Source organism: Mesoplodon mirus, assembly GCF_964341445.2.
Source record: "Mesoplodon mirus genome assembly, chromosome: 1".
Lineage (NCBI taxonomy): Eukaryota > Metazoa > Chordata > Mammalia > Artiodactyla > Ziphiidae > Mesoplodon > Mesoplodon mirus.
The window spans coordinates 227,235,188-227,248,743 of record NC_138976.1 but is presented as its reverse complement, the minus strand read 5'-3'; the positions used below and the strand labels follow the sequence as shown (position 1 = coordinate 227,248,743).

Genomic DNA, 13,556 nt, shown 5'->3' with positions numbered 1-13,556 from the left:
GTGTGTGCTTTGCATGGTGTGTGTGGTGTGTGATGTCTGCGTGGTGGGTGTGTGTGGTGTGTGTAGTGTGTGTGGTCTGTGGTGTGTGTGGTGTGTGTGCTTTGCATGGTGTGTGTGGTGTGTGTGTGGCGTGTGTGGTGGGTGTGTGTTTCTGTGGCTTGTGTATGTGTGTGTGTGGTCTCTGTGGTATGTTGTGTGTGGTGTGTGTGGTGGGTGTGTGGCGTGTGTGGTGGGTGTGTGTTTCTGTGGTTTGTGTGTGTGTGTGGTCTCTGTGGTATGTTGTGTGTGGTGTGTGTGGTGTGTGTGTCTGTGAACATGTGTGGTATTTGTGTGTATTTGTGTGTGTGTTTCTGTGGTTTGTGTGTGGTGTGTGTGTGTGTGATGTCTGTGCGTGGTGGGTGTGTGTGGTGTCAGTGGTGCCTGTACGCAGACAGTACACGTAACGTCCTGACACTGTCCTCTGAGTACGGGATGAGGGTTCCGTCTTACCAGCCGTGACAGGGGTGTCCTTTTCTTTTCCTCACGCCTTCCTTTACACACACAGGAAAACCAACGACAGGGGAGACTTGGCAGTAGCTTAGAGCCAGGCCCACTTCCGGTGAGTTTAAAGAACATTTATGGATGAAACGGCCAATCTGAAGTAAAAAAAAACAAAAAGAGGTTGTGGGGAGGGAGACAGGTTAAACAGAGAAGAGGAAGCAGCAGCAGGAGGAGGAGGAGAAAAGCCTGTGAGCTTCAGTGCACTACACTTGTGGTCTCACACAACAAATTCCTTTTTACTCGGTACATAAACTGGTCCTAAGCAATGTGCTCGAAGGGAAAATTCCCAAGCTGCAGTGCTAGGTTCGGAGTCATTTATCAAGTTAATCATGATCTATTTTCTTGCCCTGAATAGCGTCAGCTGGAATGTGTTACATTCCATCTCAGGAAGGGAATCCAAGGGAACAATTCCCAGCAAGCAACTGTTCAGTCTGCAGAGTGAAAACCTCCAAGTCCTTTCATTACTGTTGACAATATTTTTCCATCATCTTCCAACTGGGGAGATATAGTCAAATGGGAAAATAAGGATTGGAACATACATTATACAGTTTGGGAACCAACACGGTGTTGGTGTCAGGAGAGACCAAGATTCCAATCAGAAGGCAAGGCGAGGTTTGGTACAAGATACTGACGGAGGGTGGAAAAAATAATAAGGTGGGCCTGGTACATACTTGGCACAAACTTGTAAGAGTACAAATGCTTAACTCAGTTCCTTTCACAAGTACCTGAAATAAATGGTTGGCCTAATGATATTTTAGCATTCAGCTATGTAATATTTGACAGAATAACAGAATATGCAAAACTATAAAAATGTAGTGAATTGTACACTGTGAATTGTAAAAATGAATATCAATTTGAGGGATACAACAGATTTAAAATGTAAATTTTTATAATTCTGAAGTGTTATTATGTTCATTTACTTCATTTGAGATAAAAAATGCCAATATTCTATTTGACTCACAGACCTGATGTAGCCACCTTAACCATGAATGTCCACAGGAAAAAAAATGAATTGGGCTATGAACTAGTTTCTCTAGTTTATGAATTATTGTCAGCCATGAGTTCTCTCCCTCTTCCAAATTTCGGCCTGATATTAATACTACAAGGGACATATGTATCTATATATGAAAAGGAGGAAGCTGGGAATTTTCTGGATCACGTGGGCTAACAAAATATTTCTCATGGAATACACAGTGAATTGAAGCAACATTTTTAAAGAAAATTTACTTAATTATAATTTATCAAGTTAATTTCTTCTATTCTTCCTTATTTGGATGTGAGTAAATAGTCTACCGACAAAAGATATTTTCCTGTTGTACTAAAGAATCACATTATCCAGCTTTTGGCATTGGTCTAGAGTCTAGATATTTTTATATCAATATTATGCAAAGAAATCACTAGAATTTAACCTAATTGACTACTTAAGGCACTAGATTAGAAGTCGGTGAATCCACCCAGAAGACAAGCGAGCACAGGTGCACAGCAGTTGACCCCTGGCATTTGCCAGCTGTTGCCTTCTGGGTTCGTGTGAATGTGGGGAGGGAGGAAAAGAGCGAATCTGTTGACAAAATTTGCTCGTCACCCAAGACCAGATTGTTTGCCTTGGCTTGCTTTGGGAGAACCCTGCCAACATTTAGGAAAGATGATAACTTGGACATTTGCCTATAATTCTTGTAACCCCTCCCAGCTGGAGCTAAGTATTAGCATTAAAACACTCATGTTAAAATGGTCCTCCAAGGTTCAGCATCTCTAGGCTGCCTTAATCTGCTCCCCGTTCCATTTCACCTCAATTCTGAAAGCTCCACGTGTTCTTCTTCTATCCCAGTGATGCTGAGTTGCATCAAGTTGGCCGAGCCAGCAAGCTTTGGGAGTTGGTGGAGGAGAACATTTTGAAATCATCTAAAAAGAACATGCTTTTTAATTACAAGAGGGTGGGGAGTGAGGAGACTTCTCCCCAGATAACTGGACCCAAATGGAAATAAGGCTTTGCAAAAATAGAATTATTGAAAAACATCAGTAACAGTGATGTCTAGATGGTAAGTCAAACAGGGGCTCCCTACAAAATCCACCGATGTATCCATTCCCTGATGAAGGCCTTTACTCAGTGTTTCCTCTGAGAAACACTGCCAAGCACATGGGTGGGTGTTAGACAACACTCGTGTAAGGGAGATGGCCCTGCTCGGAGAGCCATTCTCAGAGCTCCAAACGGACAAGGACACCTGCCTGATGCCCGTAGTCTCTCTACCACTGACATTTCCTCACATAACCCAAAAGGAGGAGTCTGTGACTCAAAAGGTCCTTAAAGTATTTCATGGCTCCACCCTTTTCAACTGACAGGCATCAGAGAAAGATCCTGACAAGGATCCTGACAAGGATAGCCGAGCACACTAATGACACAAAGCATGGCTTAAGTGAACTCATCCCTGTTTTGAAACCCACTGATACACACAAACTTTTTGCAGATAAAACAAGAGGCAGAGAACAGAAGGTGGTTGCCAGGGGTCAGTGGGGGAGGAGGGAGCTGACCACCAAGGGCAGCAGAGGGAGCTTTCTGTGGGAGGGAGTGGTTGGTTCTGTGTCCTGATTGTGGTACATCTATGACTGTGCATTTCTCAAAGTTTACAGAAATGTACATACACAAAAAGTGAATGGTACTGTATGCCCATTCACAGTAAACTTAAAGAAAAGGGGACCCTCATGCACTGTTGGTGGGAATGTAAATTGGTGCAGCCACTATGGAAAATAGTATGGAGGTTCCTTAGAAAACTCAAAATAGAGCTACCATACGATCCAGCAATCCCACTCCTGGGCATATATCAGGAGAAAATGTATATTTGAAAAGATACATGCACCCCAATGTTCACAGCAGCACTATTTACACAAGCCAAGACACGGAAGCAACCTAATGTCCATCAACAGAGAAAGGAATAAAGGAGATATGGTATATATACACAATGGAATATTACTCAGCCATAAAAAGGAATGAAATAATGCCATTTGCAGCAACATGGATGAACCCAGAGATGATCATACTAAGTGCAGTAAGCCAGACAAATACCATATGATATCACTTATATGTATAATCTAAAATATGACACAATTGAACTTATTTACAAAACAGAAATAGACTCAGACATAGAAAACAAACATAATTGTCAAAGGGAAAAGGGGGTGGGGAGGGATAAATTAGGGGTTTGGGATTAGCAGATACACACTGCTATATATAAAATAGATAAACAACAAGGTCCCACTGTATAGCACAGGGAACTATATTTAATATCTTGTAGTAAACCATAATGGAAAAGGATGTGAAAAAGAATATAAACATGCACACACATATCTGAATCACTATGCTGTACAACAGAAAGTAATACAACATTGTAAGTCAACTACACTTGAATAAAAAGTTATTTTAAAAGTGAACTCAAAAATTATATACATAACACTATCTTTAGTCAAGTGTGGAAGCAGAAACCATAAAATAACCCATTGGAAATATACAGCACTTTCCAGGTTAAAACTCCTCAATGTAATTTAAACTGTATACTCCCATTTGTCTTGACTTTAAAAGATTAGGAGACATGCTGGTATGAAGATAAATGTTTAATAGATGTATTGGACAAGAATAAAACTGTCTCCTAACAAACAGCCAGGGCAAGAACTTTTTGCCCCCAGAGACAGAGTGTGCAGTGACGGCACAGTCCAAGACACCATTCCAACCATGTCCGTCAAATTGGGCACTCAGCCTGGTCCGCCTTTGTATTGTCAGCACTGCTTTGCGAAGAGCAGGTGCTCGAAAAATCTTGTTTTACCTAAAGTGAAGGGAGGAGAAGGCTTCTGGCTGGTACATACAGAGCAGAAGCTCGAAGTATCCCCCGTGTGGGATCCATGTAACTTCAAGTTAATTCTGCCACCGTGTGTAAACCAAGACTGCCCAAGGTATTTTCATTTCATTTAGTTTGGAAGTCACTCAAGGTGGAGTTCAGAATTAAGAAATTGGATGCTATCTTGGATATTGGTGATGGGCCATGAAAAATAAATTAGGTCCTTTAAATAGTAAGTACTGTATAAAACAACCCAGGAGTTAGCCAGAGAAAAAAATGGCAAGGCCAATTTTTAAATAAACTTTTCTGTAATCAATCAAATCTTTCTAGAATTCAGATAATATAACAGACTCAGAATTTGGTCATAAAAAGAAAGCTGCCAAAATAACAACATAAAATAAATGTACAACACTTCATTTTTACGAATTTGTTTTTGCAAAAGAAAACAGAGATGCTGCCAATTTATCCCTCAGCAACCTTCCAACTGGGTAAAGCACTAATACATGCTATTTAAAAATTATAAGGAATCCATTAAATTGCCAAGATCTCAGATTTCATGTATTGAGGATTTTGCTTTGATGGGAAGCAAATGCTATACATTCCCTATTGGAATTAGGTATTTCTGGATGTGAGCAGCAGTTTTCTTCGGACTGGAAGGAGAATGCTGTATAAATGAGAGTGAATAATAAAGACTTGCCTGTGGAGTCCTCTCTCAGCGTCAGACACCAACAAAGCAGCCTGCAGGAAGGAGGAAGAAGCTGGCCTGGGCTCGTGGATCCCCCCTTCCAGGTTTAGACAGGGAACAGTTGACCTACAGCTCCTTCGGAGTTCCTGCTGCCTTATTGTCTACACGAGGCCACTGACTCTGTTAGAGGCCTATGTTGTTGCTCATCCTGCTTTGTAGCTACCCAGGCTCTGTGCCTGTGTGCCCGACTCTCTAGTACACCAATGACAGCCTTTCCAGGGGTCTGACCTTCGCTGGGAGGCCAAACATCTGGCCCACCCCAGGCAGAGAACCCAGACAGAGTTAGGAACAAGGGTTACGGTTCTGGCCCTTTCCTATCTCTTTTTTCCCCTTCCCTCTCTCTCTCTCACCCGTTTATCATTGATACGCACCATAATGTGTTTACCAGGTGGTATAAGCTGTTACAGCAGAAGGTAACAAGGCTTTTAATTGGTGCAGAAGCCTGCATTGGGCATCTCTTATAAGCATTCCACCAAGCCAGGCACAGGGAGATGAGAGAGGAGTGGGACCCACCCCCCCTCTCCCTATTGGCATTCACAGTCTAAATGACTGAGATCAACTCACAGGCGTATTGATTTGTCAGGTAGACCCTGGCTGCTGAGCAAGTGGTCATAAAGACTGTACGAAAAAAGAAACAAACAAAACCAACAAAAAACCAAATTGCCTTTCCTCCAAAGCAAATTAAATAACAGAGATCCAAATTGGATCACTTAACATTTTCTGTTTTAAATGTACTTAAGAACATTTGCTTACTAAGACAAGTTTTTGTTTTATACAACCTTAGAGAAGCCCTATGACTTTTTATTTCCTTTTAATACAGTTCATTGAAATTATCTGGATTTGGTACCTTGATTTGTTGCTTTTTAGCATTATGTGAACTTTTAGAAACAATCATCCTAATAGCCATGTAATATAAGTTTTATTTAATAGTTTTTAAAAGTGAGATATGTTCATAGTTTAGTACCAAAAAGTGACTAAAATGAACAAATCTCATGAAATTATCAGTGGACTCTAGGAAACAAAGCATTAAAAGAAACCTCTGTGAGCAACAGACTTTAAACATATTTTCCCCCAAATATCAAAGGGTAAGATTAAAATGTCAAAAGTGTGATGATTTTTAACCTTTGAAGGTTAGGTATTTATAAAGAAATAAAAGCTGAAAATATTACATATATTTTGAAAATTAAAAGAAAAACAGCAGCTCAGTTCATGTGATGAAATAATATTGACTATGCACCAAGATTTTAAAGTCCACTAGTTCTGGATACTGAGATTAGAAATGCAGTATAGACCGAGTTAGGATAAAATCATCTGATTGACTTATGGGAATAAATTCCAGGTTTATTTGAAGGCAAAGAATTAAAATCACCCTCTACAATGTCCAACACATACTCAGTTCTTAATAAATACTGGGTGCACGGGGGGAAAACAATGCATTTTTGGCTTGGAGGTTTAAAAAAGGCTTTGACTCTTCTTGGTTTCTTGACTGTGGTTCAGCACGCTGACCTGGATTCTGTATGAGAATCTCCCTATCCACGGGGCAGCTCAGCAGGAAAACCGAGACAGTCTCCTCTTAAGCTTCTACCAATCCTCACACCCCACGCACACTGTTTTATACTCAAATGAGTATTTAATTCAATTAAAAAATTTTAATGGCCATTTCAGAGTTTAAAAAATCAGGCAAAACAGTTTTTGGAATGGACTGCCTGGTCAATATAGTGCAATGGTCACCCTGGTAGCCTGTGCAGCCCCGACACATGAGAGGTACTAACTTCTGGGGGAGTCAGGGAGGGGAATGACCTTAAAGTGAGAATCATACTGACTCCTTTCTACCTCTGCTTCTTCCTTTGCTTACCTGTTTCTCCCTTAATTTCAGAAAGAGGTTTCATTTGTTATATGGTAAATTTACCATGAAAGAGTCTTTTAAGGAGGAAAATAAAATTCAATGTCTAACACTTGGCTAGCTAATAAGAGACATGTTCACAGATATTTTATCTTTATCATGTATGATTTCCTCTACAAGTTACAGCTCCAGTATGTCAGCTTTAGAAGTGTTATTTTTATGTGAAGCTTTGTGATACTTCATGGCTGAACCTGACAAAATTAGATTTCCTTTTGCCAGGTGTACTAGTCAGGGTTCTCTAGAGAAACAGAACCAGTAGGGTGTGTGTGTGTGTGCGCGCGCGTGCACGTGTATACATGAGTTTATTGCAAAGAACTGGTTCAGGTGATTATGGAGGCTGAGACTACAAGATCTGTAGTCAGCAAGCTGGAGATGCAGGGGAACTGATGTAGCTCCAGACTGAATCTGAAGGCCTGAGAACCAGAAGAACTGATGGTAGGATTTTAGTCTGAAAACCAGCAGTTCTGACACCCAAGAAGAGCTGATGTTTCAGTTTTAGTCCAAAGGCAAGAAAAAACTGATGTCTCAGCTCAGGGGCAGTCAGGCAGGAAGAGTTCCCTCTCAGACAGGAAAGTCAGCCTTTTTTGTTCCATTCAGACCTTCAGTTGGTTGGATGAGGCCCATCCACATTAGGGAGGGCCACCCCCTTTACTCAGTCTACTGATTCAAACACGAATCTCATTCACAACCCCCCTCACAGACACATACACCCAGAATTATGTTTGACCAAATGTCAGAGCACCCCTTGGGCCAGTAAAGTTAACACATAAAAATTAACCATCACACCAGGTGAGACTCAATTGTACGATTAAACAAGTGCTGATAAATTTACATGCCAAAAATTATGCTTATATCATAAGTTCAAGCTTTTGGTTACAGAACATTGAAGACTTAATGAACCATTTTAAGGGGAAATTAGTTAGCCTTTGCAGTGTTACCAGGAAAACGATTGTTTAACCAAAAACAATTCTAAAAATATTAGCCACTATTTAATTAGTTCATTAATTCATCTATCAATCATGCATGTGTTCAGCAGACCTCAGTTGAGTATGTATTTTGTGCCAGGCACTGTGCCAGACACAGGGTGTTCAGATGCCAAAGGAGAGAAACCCATTCCTGTCAGCCAGGAACTTACTGTCTAGTAGGTGAGACAGCCAAATAAATTAGGAAGTAAAGTGGGTTACTGAATATGTTTTTTTGAGATATAACTGACATATAACATTATATTAGTTTCAGATTGGAGGTGGAGACAAGATAGTGGAGTGGAAGGACTTGACCTCACCTCCTTTCATGAAAACACCAAAACCACAACTAACTGCTCACAACCAGTGGTAACAAAGACTGCAACCCACCCCAAAAGATATTCTACACCTAAAGACAAAGAAGAAGCCACAAGATGGTAGGAGGGGCACTTTCACGATATAATCAAATCCCATACCCACCAGGTGGGCAACTTACAAACTGGAAAATAATTATATTGCAGAGGTTCTCCCACAGGAGTGAGAGTTCTGAGCCCCAAGTCAGGCTCCCCAGCCTGGGAGGAGCCCCTAGAGCATTTGGCTTTGAAGGCCAACAGGGCTTGAGTGCAGGAGCTCCACAGGACTGGGGGAAACAGAGACTCCACTCTTGGAGGGCACACGCAAGGTTTCACGTGCACGGGGACCCAGGGCAAAGCAGTGACTCCACAGGAGCCTGGGCCAGAACTACCTGTGGGTCCTGGAGGCAGGGACTGGCCGTGGCTCACTGCGGGGGGAAGGACACTGGTGGTGGAGGCCCCAGAGAATATTCATAGGCGTGAGCTCTCCTGGAGGTCACCATTTTTGCACCGAGACCTGGCCCCACCCAACAGCCTGCAGGCTCCAGTGCTGGGATGCCTCAGGCCAGACAACCAACAGGGGTGGGGGGACACAGCCCCACCCATCAACAGACATGATGCCTAAAGTCATGTCCTGAGCCCACAGCCACCCCTAAACACACCCTTGACATGGCCCTGCCCACCAGAGGGACAAGACCTAGCTCTACCCACTAGTGGGCAGGCATCAGTCCCTCACACCAGGAAGCCTACAAAAGCCCCTGGACCAACCTCACCCACCAGGGCACATACACCAGAAGCAAGAGGAACTACAATCCTGAAACCTGCAGACCGGAGACCACAAACACAGAAAGTTAGACAAAATGAGATGGCAGAGAAATATGTTCCACATGAAGGAACAAGATAAAATGCCAGAAGAACAATGAAGTGAAGTGGAGACAGGCAATCTGTCTGAAAAAGAATTCAGAATAATGATGGTAAAGGTGATCCAAGATCTCGAAAAAAGAATGGAGGCACAGACCAAGAAGATACAAGAAATGTTGAACAAAGAGCAAGAAGATTTAAAGAACAAACAGAGATGAACAATACGATAACTGAAATGAAAAATATACCAGAAGGAATCAATAGCAGCATTAATGAGGCAGCGGAATGAAGAGCTGAGCTGGAAGACAGATGGGTGGGAATCCCTACCGTGGAACAGAATAAAGAAAAAAGGATGAAAAGAAATGGGGACAGCCTAAGAGACCTCTGGGACAACATTAAATGCACCAACATTTGCATTATAGGGGTCCCAGAAGGAGGAAAGAGAGAGAAAGGGCATGAGAAAATATTTGAAGAGATTATAGCCAAAAACTTCCCTAATATGAGAAAGGAAACACTCAAGTCCAGGAAGCACAGAGAGTCCCATACAGGATAAACCCGAGCAGGAACATGCCGACACGCATATTAACCAAAAATAACAAAATAAACAACAAAGAGAAAATATTAAAATCAACAAGGGAAAAGCAACAAATAACATACAAGGGAATCCCCATAAGGTTATCAGCTGACTTTTCAGCAGAAACTCTGCAGGCCAGAAGGGAGTGGCAGGATGTATTTATAGTGATGAAAGAGAAAAACCTACAACCAAGAATATTCAGCAAGGCTCTCGTTCAGATTCAATGGAGAAATCAAAAGCTTTACAGAAAAGCAAAAGCTAAGAGAATTCAGCACCACCAAACCAGCTTTACAACAAATGCTAAAGGAACTTCTCTAGGTGGAAAAGAAAAGGCTACAAGTAGAAACAAGAAAATTACGAATGGGAAAGCTCACCAGTAAAGGCAAACACACCGTAAAGGTAGGAAATCATCCACAAACAAATATGATCTCAAAAGCAGCAATCGTGAGGGCAGTACAAACACATTTGAAATTAAGAGACCAGTAACTTAAAACAATCTTGTATATATAAAGACGGCTATATCAAACCTCATGGTAACTGCAAACCAAAAATCTACAATAGATACCCACACAAAAAAGAAAAAGCGATCCAAACACTAAATAGTCATCAAATCACAAGTGAAGAGAAGAAAAGAGGAAGGGAAGAAAAGAGACCTACAAAACAAATCTAAAACAATTAACAGAATGGCGATAAGAACATACATATCGGTAATTATCTTAAATGTAAACAGATTAAATGCTCCAACTAAAAAACACAGACTGGCTGAATGGATACAAAAACAAGACCCATATATATATGCTGTCTACAAGAGACCCACTTCAGATCTAGGGACACATACACAGTGAAAGTGAAAGGATGGAACAGCTATTCCATGCAAATGGAAATCAAAAGAAATCTGGGATAGCAATATTCATATAAGACAATATATACTTTTAAATAAAGACTGTTACAAGACACAAAGAAGGATACTTCATAATGATCAAAGGATCAATCCAAGAAGATATAACAATTGTTAATATATATGCATCCAACATAGGAGCACCTCAATATATAAGGCAAATATTAACAGCCATAAAAGGAGAAATTGACAGTAACACAATAATACTGGGGGACGTTAACAGCCCACTTACATCAATGGACAGATCATCCAGACAGAAAATCAATAAGGAAACACAGGCCTTAAATGACACATTAGACCAGATGGACTTAATTATGGAGCATTCCATTCGAAAGCAGCAGAATACACATTCTTCTCAAGTGCACATGGAACATTCTCCAGAATAGATCACATGCTGGGCCACAAAGCAAGCCTCAGTAAATTTAAGAAAACTGAAATCATATCAAGCATCTTTTCCAACCACAACACTATGAGATTCGAAATCAACTACAAGAATAAAACTGTAAAAAACCACAAACCCGTGGAGGCTAAACAATATGTTACTAAACAACAAATGGATCACTGAAGAAATCAAAGAGGAAATCAAACAATATCTAGAGACAAATGAAAATGCAAAAAAAGATGATCTAAAACCTATGGTGTGCAGCAAAAGCTGTTCTAAGAGGGAAGTTTATAGCAATCTAACCTTAAAGCCACTAGAGAAAAAAGAACAAACAAAGCCCAAAGTTAGTAGAAGGAAAGAAATAAAGATCAGAGCAGAAATAAATGAAATCGAGACAAAATAGAAAAGATCAATGAAACTAAAAGCTGGTTCTTTGAAAAGATAAACAAAATGATAAACCTTCAGCCAGACCCATCAAGAAAAAGAGGGAGAGGGCTCAAATCAATAAAATTAGAACTGAAAAAGAACTTACAACAGACACTACAGCAATACAAAGGATCATAAGAGACTACTACAAGCACCTATACTCCAATAAAATGGACAACCTAGAAGGACAAATTCTTAGAAAGGTACAACCTTCTAAGACTGAACCAGGAAGAAGTGGAATATATGAACAGACCAATCACAAGTACTGAAGTTGAAACTGTGATTAGAAACTCCCAACAAATGAAAGTCCAGGACCAGAGGGCTTCACAGGTGAATTCTATCAAACACTTAGAGAAGAGTTAACACCTACCCTTCCAAAACTCTTCCAAAAAATCGAAGAGGAAGGAACACTCCCAAGCTCATTCTACGAGGACACCATTACCCTGATACCAAAACCAGACAAAGAAACCACAAAAAAAGAAAATTACAGGCCAATATCACTGATGAACATAGACGCAAAAATCCTCAACAAAATACTAGCAAACCGAATCCAAAAATGCATTAAAAGGATCATACACCATGATCAAGTGGGATTTATCTCAGGGATGCAAGGATTCTTCAATATCTGCAAATCAGTGTGATACACCACACTAACAAAATGAAGAATAAAAAACTTATGATCATCTCAGTAGATGCAGAAAAAGCTTTTGACAAAATTCAACACCATTTATGATAAAAACTCTCCAGAAAGTGGGCAGAGAGGAAACATGCCTCAACATAATAAAGGCCATATATGACAAACCCACAGCTAACATCATACTCAACAATGAAAAGCTGAAAGCATTTCCTCTAAGATCAGGAACAAGATAAGGATGTCCACTCTCACCACTTTTATTCAACACAGTTTTGGAAGTCCTAGCCACGGCAATCAGAGAAGAAAAAAGAAATAAAAGAATCTAAACTGGAAAGTAAGAAGTAAAACTGTCAGTTTGCAGATGACATGATACTATACATAGAAAATCTTAATGATGCCACCATAAAACTACTAGAGCTCAGCAATGAATTCAGTTAAGTCGCAGGATAGAAAATTAATACACAGAAATCTCTTGCATTTCTATACACGAACAATAAGAGATCAGAAAGAGAAATTAAGGAAACAATGCCATTTACCATCGTATCAAACAGCAAAAAATACCTAGGAACAAACATACCTAAGGAGGCAACAGACCTGTACACGGAAAACTGTAAGACACTGATGAAAGAAATTGAAGATGACATAAACAGATGGAAAGATATACCACATGCTGTGATTGAAAGAATACTGTCAAAATGAATATACTACCCAAGGCAATCTAGAGATTCAACGCAATCCCTATCAAACTACCAATGACAACTTTCACAGAACTAGAATAAAAACTTTTAATATGGGTATAGAAACAGAAAAGACCCCAAATAGCCAAAGCAATCCTGACAGAGAAAAATGGAGCTGAAGGAATCCAACTCCCAGACTTCAGACTATACTACAAAGCTACAGTAATCAAAACAGTATAGTACTGGCACCAAAACAGAAATGTACATCAATGGGACAAGACAGTAAGCCCAGAAATAAACCCACGCACCTATCGTCAATTAATCTATGACAAAGGAGACAAGAATGTACAATGGAGGTAAGACAGTCTCTCTTTAGTAAGTGCTGCTGAGAAAACTGGACAGCCACATGTAAAAGAATGAAATTAGAACACTCTCTTACCAGCATAAACACACAAAAAAACCTCAAAATGGATTAAAGACCTAAATGTAAGACCAGATACTATAAAACTCTTAGAGGAAAACATAGGCAGAACACCCTAGTACATAAGTTGCAGCAGTATCTTTTTTGGTCCACCTCCTACAGTAATGAAAATGAAAACAAAAATAAATGGGACCTAATTAAACTTAAAAGCTTTTGCACAGCAAAAGAAACCATAAACAAAATGAAAAGTCAACCCAAAGAATGGGAGAAAATATTGCCAATGAAGTGACCGAAAAGGGATTAATCTCCAAAATACACAAAGAGCTCATACAGCTCAATGTCAAAAAAACAAACAA

The 13,556-nt window shown here is 40.2% G+C and overlaps 1 long non-coding RNA gene across 5 annotated transcripts in view; it reads right to left on the bottom strand.

Moving 5' to 3' along the window:
- Positions 1-13,556, bottom strand: part of LOC309799531 — a 66,091-nt gene that overhangs the window by 8,557 nt on the left and 43,978 nt on the right. For all 5 annotated transcript variants that reach the window (XR_014293296.1, XR_014293297.1, XR_014293298.1 and 2 more), the window contains one exon: positions 490-635. This is a non-coding gene — a long non-coding RNA (uncharacterized lncRNA). The remainder of the gene's footprint in view (positions 1-489; positions 636-13,556) is intronic.